The sequence below is a fragment of the Paramisgurnus dabryanus genome, chromosome 7, assembly GCF_030506205.2.
Source record: "Paramisgurnus dabryanus chromosome 7, PD_genome_1.1, whole genome shotgun sequence".
Classification (NCBI taxonomy): domain Eukaryota; kingdom Metazoa; phylum Chordata; class Actinopteri; order Cypriniformes; family Cobitidae; genus Paramisgurnus; species Paramisgurnus dabryanus.
In genome coordinates this window covers 14,507,381-14,528,096 of record NC_133343.1, presented here as the reverse complement: position 1 = coordinate 14,528,096, position 20,716 = coordinate 14,507,381, and the positions used below count along the sequence as shown (strand labels likewise).

Sequence of the window (20,716 nt, the reverse complement as noted above, 5' to 3'; positions counted from 1 at the left end):
CCTGAATAGTTGCCGAGTCCAACGATACCAAACATGCCAGATTTCGCCTTACGGTTAGCCCTGCGCAGCCAAACAGCACTTAAAAAACATGTGCGAATATCTCCGCGAGCGTTATTCCGATCGACTCGAAAACACCATAGGAAGAACATTGCATTACCTTCTGAACAAAAAGTTCTATTTGGGTTATATTAAAATTTTATCAGAAATGGCCGAAAATTGCAAAAAACGAAAAATAATCTTTAAATTTTGTGTTTTTTACACATAAATTGTTATAACTTCGTAACGCAAAGAGATTTTTTCAGCATATTTGATACACTGATGTAAGACCACAGTCTGAGGCTACACAAAAAAAATTGTATGCTTGCACCACTAGTTGGCCTTATAATTGAACAAAACCTTTGACATCAAGCCACCCTATGGTCATACAACTGTTTCTTCACTAAACTAAAGTGTATAGTCAAAAAACTAGCTAGATGTAACATAGTTATGACCTGAGGTTGCATGCACAAATTTTTTCATTGCGCCACCTACTGGTTTTGACATAGAAAATGGCATTTTTGCCTTAAACTACTCTAACAACACATCTAAAACCATGAGTCATCATGGATTATTCCTTTCATGGCTTTGACTATAATCACTGATGGTTGCCAATTCACTCCCTAGCAACCAATGAGAATACCTTATCAACCGTTTTTGCAAGAGCTATATCTCTGCGTCAGAACATCGTAGAGACACGCGGGTGGGCTCTTTTGACTCATTAACACCACTGTAACATTTTGTGAGTATTGCCACTGCAAGCACCACTCATTTTTACTTCAGTGTTCTAGTTATCAGTGCTCATCGAAAGAGAGGGAGAGATTTCACTAAATGAGAACACAGCTTTTCTTGCTGATAACTATTATATTGTTTTGTCTGAAATCAAGAGATTTTCCTAGGTTCTTTAAACTGCTCATCCGAAGTCAACTTTACTTTCTGCTGTGCCCTTTATGGCTTGACCCCGGTGATTGCTGCTTGCAGCTATATTTAGGGGTTCAAGCCCGTAGGGCTGAAACCCTATTGTAATTGTTAAGATTTTTATTTATTATTATTAGTTTGCCGTAAAACGGAACGTGCAGACCAAACCGTAAGGCCTAGAGACTTGAAACTTGGTCAAATGGTAGGACCCAATTTGGGGAGAGGTTGATAGAGTATCAACCCGATTGGCCTATAGGTGGCGCTATAGCAATAACAAACGCGTTGATGATCATAACTCCCACAAATCTTGTCCAAATGTCAAGTGTCTTATATCACTGGAATCATTGCGTCAAGTCGAACAAAACGATTTCATTTCCGCCATGGAAAATTTTTCGCTATTTTCGATTTTGTCAAAAAAAATAAAAACGAACTAGTCCTAGGTTTTTCGTCCGATCGGAACCGTTCCAGTGCTGTAATATTCCTTGGAGTGTGAATATGAAAAGTTATCAAAAAAAAGTGGAACTTTAGACTCGCCGTCGTCAAGCCACGCCCAAACGCCCCCAATGGGCGGAGCCTCTTGGACTTAAATGGCTATAACTTGGGATTGGAAAGAGGTATCAACACCAAATTTGGTACACATATACAATGGACTATTCTGGGGTCACGAAACAAAAATTGCACCGCTTGACCACTAGTTGGCGCTATAAGACCACCTCAACTTTGAAGGTCTGTAACTACAGAAATGTGCGACCGATCAACTTGACATTTGGCACCGGTGCTCCTGGTCTACGGTACTATCTATGTGTAAAAGGAATTTCGCTTGGATCAAAAAACATGGCCGCCATCGGCCAATCAAGGAAAAGCAGCTGTTAGACAGGGTTAACGGAGGCCGATCGAAACGAAACGCGGTGGTCCTGTTTGTCTCTTGGCCATGAAGGTCTGTGCAGAGTAAGAAAAAATTCGGCCTCCGGGAGGCGCTATCACGTTTTTTCAGTGTTTAAGTGATTGTGTATTATGCAGTGTTTCAGATAGCAACAAGATCTTCATATCATTAAATAGAGGTACTTACAATGAACAACTTTTCCTCAAGAAGCACTTGTCTCAGTCGAATCGTTTGTTAGATATTCATCATTTTCTTTTAAACCTACTTTTGTGAACTAGTCCTAGGTTTTTTGACCGATCTGAACCAATCCAGTGCTGGAATATTCCTTAGACACTGAATATCAATAATTATCAAAAAAAGTTGAACTTTGCACTCGTCGTCGCAACACCACGGTTAAAAGTACGAAGAGGTGGTGCCACAAATACTTAAATGGCTATCATTTATGATAGGAATCAGATATCAACACGAAACTTGGTACACATATGCATAGACCTAGGCCCAGGTCATATACAAAAAATTGCAGAGATTGTCCACTAGGTGGCGCTATAACATAAGAACAAGGAATGATGACTAAAGCATATGTATACGACACATAAATATTTGTCCGACCTATTTGTTATTTTGCACATAACATCTGCTTTCAGATTCTTATAAGGGTCTATTAGGATAATTACATATCTTAGAAAACATGCGACCAACAGCCAGCCAGCATTAACCATGTACGTGTCCAGTGTAATGGTGTGCGATTACAACTAAACTGATGGGCCTGTTTGTCTTATGTTCTCAAGTGTCTGTGAGGATTTTTGGCTCATCATTCCGGAAATATTTGCATCTAGAACAACGGGTGTTACGTTAACTGTACCCTAGATAAGTGGTTCACAAAATTATTCCTGGAGGCCCACTGCTCTGCACATATACAAAAGTCTTCTATTTTAAACAAATCTACTTTAATGATAAGTAGAGATTTTTATGAACTGAACTGATTGTGTCAGATGAGAGAATCATACAAAATGTGCCGAGCATTGGGTCTCGAGAAACCACTGCTTTTCACTGAGTTTGAAAGTACTGCTCTAGATGTTTATGTTTATATGAAAAACAATTTTGTGAATTTACTGTACTATATCTATTTTATTTTATAATCAAATCATCAAAATGTATTAAAACTGTTTTCTATTAAAAAAAAAACAACAATAGTATTAAATGACAAATAATCGAGTAATAATTATAGTTTGTCATCATCAAGACTTTTCACTGTATTATACATTTTATTTTGAATTCAAGTGAATGTGTCTATTAACTTGAAATAAAATCTAATTATCTCTACTTCTGTTATCAAATTAAAGTATGAACAATTTATATATATTAGTTTTACAAACTCACTACTATAATATTACAATCAAATAGTTTAAATTAAAACTTGTTTAAAGATTGAACTGCAGATTAGTATGGTTTACATCTAGGCAAATATTCATTTATACATTCATTTCTGTTCTTATAAAAAAGTTATAAAAAATTTTTTCTAGGATATTTACTCCATTAATACATAACTCAGTATTATGTAAGGAGTTACAATCATAAGATGTATAACATTGACAGAGTTGAATAAGTCCACTAGGTATGGCATCAAATACAACTGCAAATTCCTTAGCAGTTACTGGAATCTTATAATGATTGAGGAATTAACAATAATTAAATAGGTAACCATCATCTTTAAATAACTGCCTCACTAATATTATATTATTATCATACCAATTTCTATAAAATAAGGATCTGTTTCTTGTATAGAATATTCTTGTTATTCCAAATAACATATCTATGTGGAGAAAAGTTATGTTTATATATGAGCATCCAAGATAAACAAACCTGTTTATGGAAACCTGACAGTTTTATGGGAACCCTTGTTTATATCAAAATTGTATTGCAAAAACAATTCCAAACCACCCAATTTCTTTAAAATCTTTTCTGGTATGATGTTCCATATACTACCTTTGCAACTTCAGTAACTTTTTATCCACTTATTTTTAAAAACACAGTTAGCAGTATTAAAATCTAGTAAAAAAATGTATCCTCCTTTCTCAACTGGATTACATAGAATTGACTTTTTAATGTAATGCGATCTGTTCTTCCATATGAAATTAAACAAAATAATATCCAACTCTTTTATAACTGATTGTGGGACTTCTAATGCAAGAGCTGTATACACTATAGTTGTTAAAAGCTTTCACTGCTGGGTCCGTCGTTCATACGTAGATAACTCAATTAGCTGGATTTCATTGTTGACGATTTAGCTTCATGTTGAATTATTTGTTTCTTCTAAGGTCATCCTAGAGTTGTTGTTATAGTAACATGTCCGTAAGGTTAAAACTGCTCGGGATTCAAATTCAACTCGTAATAAAAAATGATACATTTAATATTTTTGTAATGTTATTTTAAAAACTATATAATATAAAAAACATAATTAAGACTGTGTTTTAAGGACTAGTCTGAAGAACTAGTAGTTAGTTAGGGCTAATCAGTCTTATTATTTGGATTTAAATATAATTTAAATAATTTAAATATTTTTTCACGTGATAATTAAAACAGTTATGTTCAATCGTGAAGATAAAAATGTATGACTAACTTTGAATACTAGTCTTAGAGATTAATGTTACTGACCATTGGTTTAAGTGTAGTTCCAGACTAAAATTTAGGCGTAAGTTTTAGTTGTCTTACTTCAATTCAATTCAATTTTATTTATATAGCGCTTTTCACAAAAGTCAATTGTTTCAAAGCAGCTTTACATAAATAGAAGCAGTGAAAAGCACAGAAAAACGACAGATAGCACATCAAAATACATGATAGCATGAGCAGGTAAATTTGCTGCGGCTATGACTCAATATTATAAGTACACGTATTACTAAAGCAACGTATAGAAGAGGAAGCTAGGTAAAGCCCAAAAAGGCTGCCTCCCCGGGGCTTTTATCCGAGGAAAAATAAGTCCTAGGAGGGAAAAACCCTTAGGAGAACGGATAAGGAGATTTAGCGGAGATAATGCGGTTCTGCCGGTGATCGTTGGTCAGGCATCAGCTGGGCATGACGTTGAAGGACGGCCAGTAGATCAGAGGTGTGCCGACTTTCACATCTACCGGGACTGGGTCTGTTTGTCTCGTTGTCCTCGGGTCGAGGACGAGACAGGGAGAGAAAAATAAAATCGTATTAGCGTAGCGGCCGTTACTTGAAAATAGCTTACACTGGCCTACCTTTATATATATCTGGGCTATAGTTTTGTCTTAAGATGTACACCATTAATGTTTTTTAAAAGGTTTGTTTGTAAAAAAGTACCTAAATGTTTTTAAATAACTAATGGCTAGTCATGCATCAATTTAACCTGTGGGAAACAACCCAATAAAGTTATAAAGCTTCAAATTTTGTCTTAGAATTCTTCAAATCCTAAAGGTATGAAAAAGATTGCTGTAAATATGTGGGTTCTTAAAGAACAGGCCAACAGTAGAAATAATAACTAATAATCATACATAAAGAGAATATTTATTTGGTTATAAGTAGCTTTAGTATTCTAATCTATTTTCCATGACATAAACATGTCATGATGTGTCTTATAAAGTTTTTAATAATTGTTTATAGAATTATTGCAATGAAATTGTAATGTTATGATGCAATTGGTTATTTTAAATGTAAATGATTTACTGAAAACTTACACTAGCACAGCGCATGTGTGAAAACAAATAAGTGCTTAATAGGAAATCTGACTGACATTTGCTTAAAGGTGCAGTGTGTAATTTTTTGAAGGATCTCTTGACAGAAATGCAAAATAATATACAAAACTAAATTATCAGGGGTGTATAAAGACCTTTCATAATGAACCGTTATGTGTTTATTGCCTTAGAATGAGACATTTTATCTACATACACAGAGGGTCCCCTTACATGGAAGTCGCCATTTTGTGCAGCCATGTTTCTACAGAAGCCCTTAACGGACAAACTTTTTTACTAAGTTTTCTCCAACAATGACCTGTTTGACCGGTGGCGGCTACCGTAGCTTCTCTTATGTGTTTCAGAAGCAAGAGGTGAGCAGTTGACTGAGCCGTTGGTTGCAATTCGCAACCTCAACACTAGATGCCACTAAAATTTACACACTGCACCTTTAATGAAATCATATTTGTTATTAACTCCATTTGATATAAACAACACATCTGGATCAGTTATGTATGGACATAGCCAGTTGTTAAATATAAAACAATGTAGAGCTTTAGTACGATTTTTAGGCCTACTATAATATGACAGAGGCTGTCATCTGAAATACTTGTATGTTTGCACATAATATCTATGTCAAAGAATATATGTTCTATAAGAACAATTACTTTGGTTTAAAAAAAAATGTCTAAAAGATTTAAACAAGCAACCATTTAGTAAGACCTACAGAATAGATCTCTATGAACTAAAATGACTGTTTAAGATGAGAGAAACATACAAAATGTGCAGAGCATGTGTTTATGTTCCTTTTGTGGACTAAGCCATTGGTTACAATTCGTGACCTCACCACTAGATGCCGCTAAAATTTACACACTGCACCTTTAACTTCATGATTTTACTGTTATAATATTAAAATCACATTTAGTGAAAGACTAACACTTTAATTGTTCTGAATTATCAGTTTTAACACTCATGTCACTTTATGATAGCTGTGAAATGTGAACAGAATTTTGGAGGCACTTACACAACATTTGCAGTAAGAATTATATTTTTTTGTTTTTTATAAAAAAAACTACATTCCAAATGAGTGTGTTACCATGTCAATATTAAAGCTCCCATTCTGTCTGTGATTTTGAAGCTTTGATTGTGTTTATAGTGGGCAATATAACATGTGTTCATGTTTTTCACGTGTAAAAAAACGCGGTAGTTTTCACACAATTTACTTATCTGTATAGCGCTGTTTTCACTGTCCTCAAAACGGGCTGATGTCTTCCTTGTTCTATGAAGTCCCTCCTTCAGAAATACGTATCGAGTTTTGATTGTGTAGTTTGTTAGGTGTGCTGTGATTCCATAGCAGCTAAGCTTAGCAGAGCCGTTTGAGCCAAAGCAGGTGACTGACGTATTCCTGTGGGCGGAGTTTAGTCAACGAACTGTTTTACTGACGTCATTAAAGCAGGAAATAGAGAGCTGTAGTCCAAACCGGCCGTTCGTTGTAGGCTTTTAAAGAGGAATTCTATTGAAGAAAATGTATCGCCTGGCAGTGAACTTTGAGCTTTATCATTTTACAGGTACTATTTATGCTATTATAGCAACATTACATGCAAACTAGGGTTTAAAAAATGGTATCAGGAAGAACTTGACCTTTAACCTTTAAGTCTTGTTCTTTAAGAGTCTTCTTTCTCCTACAATATACAATGCAGAATATCTATATGGCCATGTCCTTAAACGTCTTGTGATCTAAATGGCTTGAACCCCGGTAATCGCTGCTTGCAGCTATATTACCGTTTGTTTTTGTTAGGATATTTATAATTTTTCTGCCATAAAACGGATCGTGCAGACCAAACCGTTAGGCCTAGAGACTTGGGACTTGGCCAAATGATAGGTCTCATTCGTGCGCAAACTTGACAGAGTATGAACCCAATCGGCCTATGGGGGGCGATACAGCGATGGCAAACGCGTTTAGGCTCATAACTCCCACAATTCTTGTCCAAATGTCAAGTGTCTCATATCCCTGGATTCCTTGCATCAAGACGAACAAAATGTATATCTCCGATTTTATTTGCATCATGAAAAACTTTCAGCTATTTTCGATTTTGTCGAAAAAAATAAAAACGAACTAGTCCTAGGTTTTTCGCCCGATCGGAATCATTCCAGTGCTAAAATGTTCCTTGGAGTTTGAATATCAATAATTATTTAAAAAAGTTGAACTTTCGACTCACGGTCAACATGCCACGCCCAAACGTCTGAATTGTGGGCAGGCACTAGAACATTATTGGCTATAACTGGGGACAGGAATGAAGTATCAACACGACACTTGGTACTTGTGATGAGAGTCATGGCCTGAGGTTTCATGCATCGTTTCGTCACAGCGCCACCTAGTGGTCAGACGAATAAAATCATGCTTATAACTTATGCTGAGTTTAACGTATTTTCATGCAACTTTTTTCTTTGGAGTCCTGAATGGTGGCCGAGTCCAACGATACCAAGCATGCCAGGTTTTGCTTTACGGTTGGTTCTGCACAGGAAAATAGCGCTTAAAAAACACGCACGAATAACTCCGCGAGGGTTATTCCGATCGACTCGAAACGACCATAGGAAGAACATTGTATTACCTTCTGAACAAAAAGTTCTATTGGCGTTATGTTAAAATTTCCATCAGAAATGGCCGAAAATTGCAAAAAACGAAAAATTACCTCAAAATTTTGTGTTTTTACACATAAATGGTTATAACTCCGCAACGAAATGATATTTTTTCACCAGATTTGATACGCTGATGTCTGAGCACAAGCTGAGGCAATACAAAAAAAATGGTATGCCTGCACCACTAGTTGGCCTCATAATTTAACAAAACCTATGACATTGAGCAAACCCAATGGTCATACAACTGTTTTTTTCAATAAACTAAAGTGTACAGCCATGATACTAGCTAGATGTAACACAGTCATGACCTGAGATTCCATGCACGAGTTTGTCATAGCGCCACCTAGTGGTAATTTGTTATTTTCACTTAAAAATACTGTAACCTTACATTTAAAATCATGAGTCATCATGGATTATTCCTTTCATGACTTTGAGTATAATCATTGGTGGATTGCAAGTCACTCCCTAGCAACCAATAAGCATACCCTAGCAACCATTTAGCAAGAGCTGTATCTCTGTATCAGAACATCGTAGAGACATGGGGTTCATCTCTTTTGACTCATTAACACTATTTTAACATTTTGTGACCCGAGTTTTGCCAATGCAAGCACCACAAACATTTCTTTCATTGTTCCATTTGTCAATGTTCCGTGAGAAGAGAGGGAGACATTTCACTGAATGATAGCACTTTTTTGCTGATAACTTTGAACACGTGTGTCTTTTATCTTATTTTTCATCATTTATTTTGTACAATGCAGCAAATCTACACAGCCATGCCCTTAAAGGTCTTAATGTCCCAAATCGCTTGAACCCCGGTAATCGCTGCTTGCAGCTATATTTAGGGGTTCAAGCCCGTAGGGCTGAAACCCTATTGTAATTGTTAAGATTTTTATTTATTAGGGTTTCGAGCACGAAGTGCTGAAAACCTATTGTATTTGTCTGTTTTATTATTATTATTATTAGGGTTTTGAGCACGAAGTGCTTAAAAACCTATTGTATTTGTCTGTTTTATTAGGGGTTCAAGCCCGAAGGGCTGAAACCCTATTGTATTTGTATGGATTTTTATTATTATTATTATTATTATTATTATTAGGGGTTCAAGCCCGAAGGGGTGAAACCCTATTGTATTTGTACTGATTTTTATTATTAGGGGTTCAAACCCGTAGGGCTGAAACCCTATTGTAATTGTTAAGATTTTTATTTTTATTAATTATTATTATTTTGCCGTAAAACGGAACGTACAGCCCAAACCGTAAGGCCTAGAGACTTGAAACTTGGCCAAAGGGTAGGACCCAATTTGGGGAGAGGTTGATAGAGTATCAACCCGATTGGCCTATAGGTGGCGCTATAGCGATAACAAACGCGTTGATGGTCATAACTCCCACAAATCTTGTCCAAATGTCAAGTGTCTTATATCACTGGAATCCTTGCGTCAAGACGAACTAAACGTATATCTCCGATTTCATTTCCGTCATGAATTTTTTTTCGGTATTTTCGATTTTGTCGAAAAAAATAAAAACGAACTAGTCCTAGGTTTTTTGTCCGATCGGAACCGTTCCAGTGCTGTAATATTCCTTGGAGTGTGAATATCAAAAGTTATCAAAAAAAAATGTGAACTTTTGACTTATCGTCGTAAAGCCACGCCCAAACGCCCCCAATGGGCGGAGCCTCTTGGACTTAAATGGCTATAACTTGGGATTGGAAAGAGGTATCGACACCAAATTTGGTACACATATACAGGGCACTATTCTGGGGTCACGTGCAAAAAATTGCGCCGCTTGACCACTAGTTGGCGCTATAACACGACCTCAACTTTAAAGGGCTGTAACTATAGAAATATAGGGCCGATCAACTTGACCTTTGGCACCGGTGCTCCTGGTCTAGGGTACTATCTGAGTCTAAAAGGAATTTCGCGTAGCTCAAAAAACATGGCCGCCATCGGCCAATCAAGAAAAAGCAGCTATTAGGCAGGGTTAACGGAGGCCGATCGAAACGAAACGTGGTGGGCCTGTTTGTCTCTTGGCCATGAAGGTCTGTGCAGAGTAAGAAAAAATTCGGCCTCCGGGAGGCGCTATCACGTTTTTTCAGTGTTTAAGTGATTGTGTATTATGCAGTGTTTTAGATATCAACAAGATCCTCATATCATTTAATAGAGGTACTTATAATGAACAACTTTTCCTCAAGCAGGACTTGTCTCAGTCGAATCGTTTGTTAGATATTCATCATTTTCTTATAAACCTACTTTTGCGAACTAGTCCTAGGTTTTTTGACCGATCTGAACCAATCCAGTGCTGGAATATTCCTTAGACACTGAATATCAATAATTATCAAAAAAAAGTTGAACTTTGCACTCTTCGTCGCAATACCACAGTCAAAAGTACGAAGAGGCGGTGCCACAAATACTTAAATGGCTATCATTTATGATAGGAATCAGATATCAACACGAAATTTGGTACACATATGTATAGACCTAGGCCGAGGTCACATGCAAAAAAATTCAGAGATTGTCCACTAGGTGGCGCTATAACCTAAGATCAAAGAACGATGACTATAGCATATGTATACGACACATAAATATTTGTCTGACCTACTTGTTATTTTGCACTTAACATCTGCTTTCAGATTCTTATAAGGGTCTATTAGGATAATTACATATCTTAGAAAACATGAGACCAATAGCCGCCAGCATTAACCATGTACCAGTCCAGTGTAATGGTGTGCGATTACAACTAAACTGATAGGCCTGTTTGTCTTATGTTCTCAAGTGTCTGTGAGGATTTTTGGCTCATCATTCCGGAAATATTTGCATCTAGAACAACGGGTGTTACGTTAACTGTCCCCTAGATCAGTGGTTCTCAAAATTATTCCTGGAGGCCCACTGCTCTGCACATATACAAAAGTCTTCTATTTTAAACAAATCTACTTTAATCATCAGTAGAGATTTGTATGAACTGAACTGATTGTGTCAGATGAGAGAATCATACAAAATGTGCCGAGCATTGGGTCTCGAGAAACCACTGTGTTTCAGTGAGTTGAAAGTACTTCTCTAGATGTTTATATGAAAAACTATTTTGTGAATTTACTGTACTATATCTATTTTATTTAATAATCAAATCATCAAAATGAATTAAAACTAATTAAAATCTAATTATCTCCACTTCTGTGTTCACATTAAAATATGAACAATTTATATATATTTATATATATTAATTTTAGAAACTCATTACTACAATATTACAATCAAATAGTTTAAATTAAAACTTGTTTAAAGGTTGAACTGCAGATTAGTATGGTTTACATCTAGGCAAATATTCATTTCTACATTCATTTCTGTTCTTATAAAAAAATTATTAATTTTTTTCTAGAATATTTACTCTATTAATACATAACTGAGTATTATGTAAGGAGTTACAATCATAAGATGTATAACATTGAAAGAGTTGAATAAGTCCACTAGGTATGGCATCAAATACAACTGCAAATTCCTTAGCAGTTACTGGAATCTTATAGTGATTGAGGAATTCACAATAATTAAAGAGGTGACCATCATCTTTAAATAACTGCCTCACTAATATTATATTATTATCATACCAATTTCTATAAAATAAGGATCTGTTTCTTGTATAGAATATTCTTGTTATTCCAAATAACAGATCTATGTGGAGAAAAGTTATGTTTTTATATGAGCATCCAAGAAAACAAACCTGTTTATGGAAACCTGACAGTTTTATGGGAAACTTGTTTATATCAAAATTGTATCGCATAAAAAATTCCAAACCACCCAATTTCTTAAAAATCATTTCTGGTATGATGTTCCATATACTACCTTTGCAACTTCAGTAACTTTTTATCCACTTATTTTTAAAAACACAGTTAGCAGTATTAAAATCTAGTAAAAAAAGTATCCTCCTTTCTCAACTGGATTGCATAGAATTGACTTTTTAATGTAGTGCTTCACTGCTGGGTCTGTCGTTCATACGTGGATTACTCAGTTAGCTGGATTTCATTGTTGACGATTTAGCTTCATGTTGAATTATTTGTTTCTTCGAAGGTCATCCTAGAGTTGTTGTTATAGTAACATGTCCGTAAGGTTAAAACTGCTCGGGATTCAAATTCAACTCGTAATAAAAAATGATACATTTAATATTTTAGTAATGTTATTTAAAAAAACTATATAATATAAAAAACATAATTAAGACTGTGTTTTAAGGACTAGTCTGAAGAATTAGTAGTTAGTTAGGGCTAATCAGTCTAACTATTTGGATTTAAATATATTTTAAATAATTTAAATATTTTTTCACATGATACTTAAAGCAGTTATGTTCAATCATGAAGACAAAAATGTATGACTAACTTTGAATACTAGTCTTAGAGATTAATGTTACTGACCATTGGTTTAAATGTAGTTCCAGACTAAAATTTAGGCTTAAGTTTTAGTTGTCTTACTTGAAAATAGCTTACACTGGCCTACCTTTAAATATATCAGGGCCATAGTTTTGTCTTAAGATGTACACCAGAAATGTTTTTTATAAGGTTTGTTTGTAAAAAGTACCTAAATGTTTTTACATAACTAATGGCTAGTCATGCATCAATCTAAACCTGTGGGAAACAACCCAATAAAGTTATAAAGCTTCAAATGTTGTCTTAGAATTTTTCAAATCCTAAAGGTATGAAAAAGATTGCTGTAAATATGTGGATCCTTAAAGAACAATAATAGGCCAACATTAGAAATAATAACTAATAATCATACATAAAGAGAATATATATTTGGTTATCAGAAGCTTTAGTATTCTAATCTACTTTCCAGAACATAAACATGTCATGATGTATCTTATAAAGTTTTTAATAATTGTTTATAGAATTATTGCAATGAAATTGTAATGTTATTATACAATTGGTTATTTTAAATGTAAATGATTTGCTGAAAACTTACTCTAGCACAGCACATGTGTGAACACTAATAAGTGCTTAATAGCAAATCTGACTGACATTTGCTTAATGACATCATTTGTTATTAACTCCATTTGATATAAACAACACATCTGTATCAGTTATGTATGGACATAGCCAGTGGTTAAATATAAAAAAATGTAGAGCTTTAGTACTACTTTTAAGCCTACTATAATATGAGAGAGGCTGTTATCTGAAATACTTGTATGTTTGCACATAATATCTATGTCAAAGAATATATATGTTCTATAAGAACAATTACTTTTGTTAAAAAAATGTCTAAAAGATTTAAACAAGCAAACATTTAGTACGACCTACAGAATAGATCTCTATGAACTAAAATGACTGTTTCAGATGAGAGAAACATACAAAATGTGCAGAGCATGTTTGTGTATATGTTCCTTTTGTCCATAAAAATATATACGGTTTAATAACTTGCATACCTCACTTTATTTACCTAATTAAAACAGAAAGCCTTCATGGTACTCGATTAAAGGACATGAACATGAATCTGCTAAATGAAATGATATTTGTTATTGACAGGATTTAATAACACCATCCACCATTCTGATAACGTATCTGGTTGTTTTATTAAATTGTTTCAGTTCTTACACTCAACAACAGTAAAGCCAGTGCAGTACAATTTTCTCTACACTGTATATATATATATATCAAATACAAAAACAACTTTGCAAAAGTATAGCTATCACACAGTCATTTTGAAAATGGCCCTGACGAACGGCCCCTAAAGCTTATGACAAAGCATACAATGTATTATTGAGATCAGGCAATATACTCAAATTCCTTATTGTGGATTTTAGGTGCAATTTTCCGTTATGTTCACTAGATGGCAGAAGAGGATCAATCACTGGCTGACATTTGAACTCACAGAAAACACAGAAGATGATTACTCTTTAACTAATTCTACTATTAATAGAAATCTGTTCACATTTAAAGGTGCAGTGTGTAATTTTTAGAAGGATCTCTTGACAGAAATGCAAAATGATATACAAAACTATATTATCAGGGGTGTATAAAGACCTTTCATAATGAACCGGTATGTGTTTATTAGCTTAGAACGAGACCTTTTTATCTACAAACACCAAGGTCCCCTTACATGGAAGTCAACATTTTGTGGCGCCATTTTTCTACAGAAGCCCCTAACGGACAAATTTTTTACTAAGTTGTCTCCGACGATGACATGTTTGTCTGGTGGCGGCTACCGTAGCTTCTCTATGTGTTTCAAAAGCGAGGGGTGAGCAGTGGACTAAGCCATTGGTTGCATTTCGTGACCTCACCACTAGATGCCACTAAAATGTACACACTGCACCTTTAACTTCATGATTTTACTGTTATAATATTAAAGAGCACCAATTATGCTAATAAATGAGCACGTTAGCACGTTATTGTAATATCCCATAGTACATACATGTTATTAAAACTTGAACTAATGCACTGTGAGTCTTATAAATTGCTTACATACCTCACCGATTTCCCACTGTCTGGAAAACGCTCGGTTTAGTTCCTGTCTCCGCCTCCCAAAATGTCTAGTGTATTCGGATTGGTCAGATGACTACTCAACTGTTATTGGTCAACTGGGTTCGGCGTGTGTTTGAAAGGTTACGCCCCTGACTACGCGTGGGTTTTCCGGTTCTGACTGAGAGTCACAGGCAACGTAAACAAGCGCTATATTTCTCTATAAACGATGGTGTCTGTACTGCCTTACCACTTCAAGCTCGATCCAGAGAGTTCAGACGGCGTTACGATATAAACGATCTCCGTCAATTAACGCGATTGGATTTAACTTTTTTAGGTGTCCTTAGCTCTGCCAGAATGCTAAACGAAGACGAAAATGTGTTGCAAAGACATCCAAAAGGTAATTATAACGTACTACATTACTTTGCAAACTATATGGAAACACCAAATGTAGCACATAGAAAGTATTTTTTGAAATGATTATAAAACTATTTCACTTATTAACATTATTTACTATAGTAAACTTTATTAAAAAAGCCTGCTTACATACTATATTACTGTGCAAACTATATGGAAACACCAAATGTAGCACATAGAAAGTATTTGTTGAAATGATTATAAAACTATTTCATTTGTTAACATTATTTTACTATAGTAAACTGTATTATAAAAGACTGTTTACATACTATATCACTGTGCAAACTATATGGAAACACCAAATGTAGCACAAAGAAAGTATGAATTGAAATGAATGTTCTACATTATTTCACTATGGGAAACTTTATTATGAAAAACTGCTTACTTATAAGTGCTATGTTTTTACTTATTAGGTTTTAAGGAGAATGCAACAGGTTCCAGGGCCTCTTACCTGCGTGATTCATCATCCAGGTTTTGCACAAATTGTCTAAATCCCTACACACAGAACATTTATTGTACCGACTATAAGCCTTTGAGGTGCAGGACTAGATTAAGTTTTATTACATTTTTAAACCAATAACACTAAAGTATCATTATAGTAACAAAATACCCAAAAGAACAAAAGATGTAACTTTAAAGAAAATATAATAGTCAGTCAAAAGTTTTATTTATTTATTACAAATATATATTTAAATGTTAAACAATATACAAATAAACATACTTTAGTAACCATATTGTGCTCTTCTTTCAAAAATTTTTCAATTCATTTCTTACAGCTATCTATTCAGATAAATGGCATATCAAAGCTTTGTCAGCTGGTGCTATTTAAGACGACACTATAAGGTTATCATCCTGTCGTGTGTTGTTCTCCAGATACGCTTGGAGCTTCCTGATCAGATCGGTCACAATTTTGGCTTTCGATGACCCCTGCACTGAAGATGGCATGCAATCACGTCCTCCTTTGAAGGTCTCTCAAACTGTGATGCCAGGTCCATTGGAATCGGGGTTTCCTTCAGCTTATCTTCAAATACCTCATCAAACACAAGCCTGATCACATCCTCCACATAACTGTAGAAATATTGCAGTCAATAAATCTTTTGTTTTGATCATTTATTTCCCTGCTTCATACATTAAGTTTTTAATTATGAATGTATTTGAAATAAAACATTACTGCTTACGGTATGTCACTTGTGTGTTTTGGGAACATAGCCTTGTACTTTCCCTCCTGCTTTTGTTACGGCTTGGTGACATTGTAATGGATGGCTGCAAGGTACAAATACCTGTAAAATATAAACAAGCAATTAATTTATTGTAAAAGTAAATACTACTTTATTTAACAAAGTTACTAAAATACTTATATACCTGCACAGCATTCCAATAAATGAGAAAATCAAAAAAAATTTGCTGCAAATCTGAAATCTCAGGCTACGGACGGCAAAGGCATCCACTGATGATGGTGATGGAAACATTGTGAAACGATGCTACTGCCTGGGTTCCTATGATTATGCAGAGAAAAAAAACTTTGTCATCATCAGTTATACATCTAAGACTGGTAGTGGTTTCACTAGCTAAATACATCATGTGTGTTACACACCTTTGCTCCTCATATGCCAGTCTGACTCCTTGTACTGTGTGTTATGATGTTGCATGTTTGCATACAGTGTAGAAGGATGTGTACAGCTGTGAATCTAAGATATAGACAAATAAAACAAACATGTATTCAGTCAAAAAGACATATTATAACAATAGAGTACCATGACTGTAAATCGTTAGACTATTCATTAAAACGTTAATGTATTACATATTCCATGGCCCAACATTAGCAACACACATTACGTGTTTACTTCGTTTCAAAATCTAAGAAAGCTTCAAGTAAATACAACAGTAAAATACATATAACTTTAAACAAATCATCTGTACTTAGAGTTTCTTGAGTTTGATCATGAGAACAAATTTTACTGGTAACAGTTTAGCTGGCATTTGTATTTGTATTTAGCTTAGCAACTTAGCAAGTTTGTAAACATGTCTAAACCAACATCGATAAAAAAAACGATAGTCTGCATAATTCAACATACACGTGTGTAAATATGGTACGTTGTTTATGAAATACAGTATTACAACACAAGACAATTAGCTTGCAAGCTTAGCTCTACACGCACATTATGTTAATCTCCGGTTACGTAACGTACAGTAAAAGGAAAATAATAAACGTGAATACTTACAGCCTGTGATCCAGAAGTGCACAGTAATCCAACTTTCAAGAGGAGACCTCGCGCAAATCCAGCTTTGGTTCATGAGAAGCAGTTATTGTGAAAACTCCGTGAACAACTTCTGACTGGATTTTTCCGGAACCGTATTAAACATGATGTCCTCTGTGTAAGTCCATAAAGTGCTATTTTGCCCTCGCATCTAAAGAGACAGCGTCTACTCGAGAGATTTAATCGCTTAAACAATGAAACAAGAGTTTGCAAACAGAGTAAAAGCAGGGACTCCCAACCTCCGCCATTTTAGCTCTCTTCTGACTCGGCGCTCCCCACCCTCGTCTTTGAGGGCGTACCCAAGCAAAGCAGAGAGGGCTGAACTATGATAATGTTGGTCTTATCTACGTCACTAATCCCAGGAAGTAAACTGTTGCCTACAATCCGAGTGTTTTTTGTAGTCCTCGAACGTTAGAGACGATAACTCGCGTCATCGTTTTCTTTGAGGTATGTACTTTTTGAATATCGTTAGCATGTACTAATGCACACTTACACACAAAAGGATGTTTAAAAACGTGTATCCCATAATAGGTGCTCTTTAAAATCAAATTTAGTGAAAGACTACCACTTCAATTGTTCTGAGTTGTCAGTTTTATAACTCATGTCACTTTATGATAGCTGTGAAACGTGAACATAATTTTGGAGGCACTTACACGACATTTGCAGTAAGAATTATATTTTTATGTTTTTTATAAAAAAAAACTACATACAAAATGAGTGTGTAACCATGTCAGTATTAAGTCTTGTTCTTTAACAGTCTTGTTTCTCCTTTCTCAGGTAAACGTGTATGTGTATAATATACAATGCAGAATATCTCTATGGACATGTCCTTAAACGTCTTGTTATCCCAAATAGCTTGAACCCCGCTAATCGCTGCTTGCAGCTATATTTATTAGGGGTTCAAGCCCGAAGGGCTGAAACCCTATTGTATTTGTATGGATTTTTATTATTCTTTTTATTATTTTTCTTCTGCCGTAAAACGGATCGTGCAGCCCAAACCGTAAGGCCTAGAGACTTGAGACTTAGCCAAATGGTAGGTCTCATTCGTGCGCGAAGTTGACAGAGTGTCATCCCAATCGGCCAATGGGGGGCGCTACAGCGATGGCAAACGCGTTGATGCTCATAACTTCCACAATTCTTGTCCAAATGTCAAGTGTCTTATATCCCTGGATTCCTTGCATCAAGACGAACAAAATGTATATCTCCGATTTTATTTCCGTCATGAAAAATTTTCCGCTATTTTCGATTTTGTCGGAAAAAATAAAAACGAACTAGTCCTAGGTTTTTCGCCCCATCGGAATCATTCCAGTGCTAAAATGTTCCTTGGAGTTTGAATATCAATAATTATTAAAAAAAAGTTGAACTTTCGACTCACGGTCAACATGCCACGCCCAAAAGTCTGAATTGTGGGCAGGCACTAGAACATTATTGGCTATAACTGGGGACAGGAATGAAGTATCAACACGATACTTGGTACTTGTGATGAGAGTCATGGCCTGAGGTTTCTTGCATTGTTTCGTCACAGCGCCACCTAGTGGTCAGACGAATCAAATAATGCTTATAACTTAGGCTGAGTTTAACGTATTTTCATGCGACTTTTTTCCTTGGAGTCCTGAATTGTTGCCGAGTCCAACGATACCAAGCATGCCAGGTTTTGCTTTACGGTTGGTTCTGCACAGGAAAATAGCGCTTAAAAAACATGTGCGAATAACTCCGCGAGGGTTATTCCGATCGACTCGAAACGACCATAGGAAGAACATTGTATTACCTTCTGAACAAAAAGTTCTATTGGCGTTATGTTAAAATTTCCATCAGAAATGGCCGAAAATTGCAAAAAACGAAAAATTACCTCAAAATGTTGTGTTTTTTACACATAAATGGTTATAACTCCGCAACGAAATGATATTTTTTCACCAGATTTGATACGCTGATGTCTGAGCACAGTCTGAGGCAATACAAAAAAAATGGTATGCCTGCACCACTAGTTGGCCTCATAATTGAACAAAACCTTTGACATTGAGCAAGCCCAATGGTCATAAAACTGTTTTTTCAATAAACTAAAGTGTATAGCCATTATACTAGCTAGATGTAACACAGTCATGACCTGAGATTCCATGCACGACTTTGTCATAGCGCCACCTAGTGGTAATTTGTTATTTTCACTTAAAAATACTGTAACCTTACATTTAAAATCATGAGTCATCACGGATTATTCCTTTCATGACTTTGAGTATAATCATTGGTGGATTGCAAGTCACTCCCTAGCAACCAATGAGAATACCCTAGCAACCATTTAGCAAGAGTTGTATCTCTGTATCAGAACATCGTAGAGACATGGGGTTCAGCTCTTTTGACTCATAAACACTATTTTAACATTTTGTGACCCGAGTTTTGCCAATGCAAGCACCACAAACATTTCCTTCAGTGTTCCATTTGTCAATGTTCCGTGAGAAGAGAGGGAGACATTTCACTGAATGATAACACTTTTTTGCTGATAACTTTGAACACGTGTGTCTGGTATCTTATTTTTCATCATTTATTTTGTACAATGCAGCAAATCTACACAGCCATGCCCTTAAAGGTCTTAATGTCCCAAATCGCTTGAACCCCTGGTAATCGCTGCTTGCAGCTATATTTATTATTAGGGTTTCGAGCACGAAGTGCTGAAAACCTATTGTATTTGTCTGTTTTATTATTATTATTATTATTAGGGTTTCGAGCACGAAGTGCTGAAAACCTATTGTATTTGTCTGTTTTATTATTATTATTATTAGGGTTTTGAGCACGAAGTGCTTAAAAACCTATTGTATTTGTCTGTTTTATTATTATTATTATTTATTATTTTTCCACGGTAAAACGCGTTGCCCAGCCCAAACCGTAAGTCGTAGAAACTTGCCACTTGGTCAACTGGTTGTATATTAGCAGGCTACTCAGATAGAGTGAATCAGCCAAATCGGCCCATAGGTGGCGCTATAGCAATGCTCGACGTGTTGGGGCTCATAACTCCTAAACCGGACATCATACACTCAAGTGTTTGGTATCATTGTAATCCCTGGCTCCAAACTTAAAAAATGTATATCTCCGATTTCATTTCCGGTATGCAAATTTTCCCGCTAATTTGCATAATATACATTTCAAGCCAAAATGAACTAGTCCTAGGTTTTTCGCCCGATCGGAACCGTTCCAATGCAGGAGAAATCTGTGGAGTGAGTAGGTAAATAATTATCGAACAGAATTTGAAATTTCGCTTTAGGGTCACTAAGGGGCGCTAAAACTCCATACAGGAAGTAGCCTACCATCACTGAAATGGCTATAACTGGTGAACGGTTTGAGATATCTTAACGAGGTTTGGTACACATGTGTACTAGCTCAGTCCGGGGTCACAGTAAAAAAGATGCAGATTTTGGCCACTAGGTGGCGCTATAACAGGCTTGAGCTCGGGAATGGCT

At 35.5% G+C, this 20,716-nt stretch overlaps 2 long non-coding RNA genes across 2 annotated transcripts; one reads left to right on the top strand and one right to left on the bottom strand.

The window, feature by feature from the left end:
- Positions 1 to 14,480: 14,480 nt before the first annotated feature.
- Positions 14,481 to 16,017, top strand: LOC135734334 (uncharacterized). Its single transcript, XR_010527269.2, has 3 exons — positions 14,481 to 14,992; positions 15,423 to 15,480; positions 15,883 to 16,017. It is a non-coding gene; the product is annotated as an uncharacterized lncRNA (long non-coding RNA).
- On the bottom strand, positions 15,938 to 16,692 carry LOC135734333 (uncharacterized). The gene is made up of 4 exons (XR_010527268.1): positions 16,604 to 16,692; positions 16,372 to 16,505; positions 16,188 to 16,289; positions 15,938 to 16,077 (listed from the first exon to the last, which is right to left on the bottom strand). It is a non-coding gene; the product is annotated as an uncharacterized lncRNA (long non-coding RNA).
- Between the last annotated feature and the right edge of the window lie 4,024 nt (positions 16,693 to 20,716).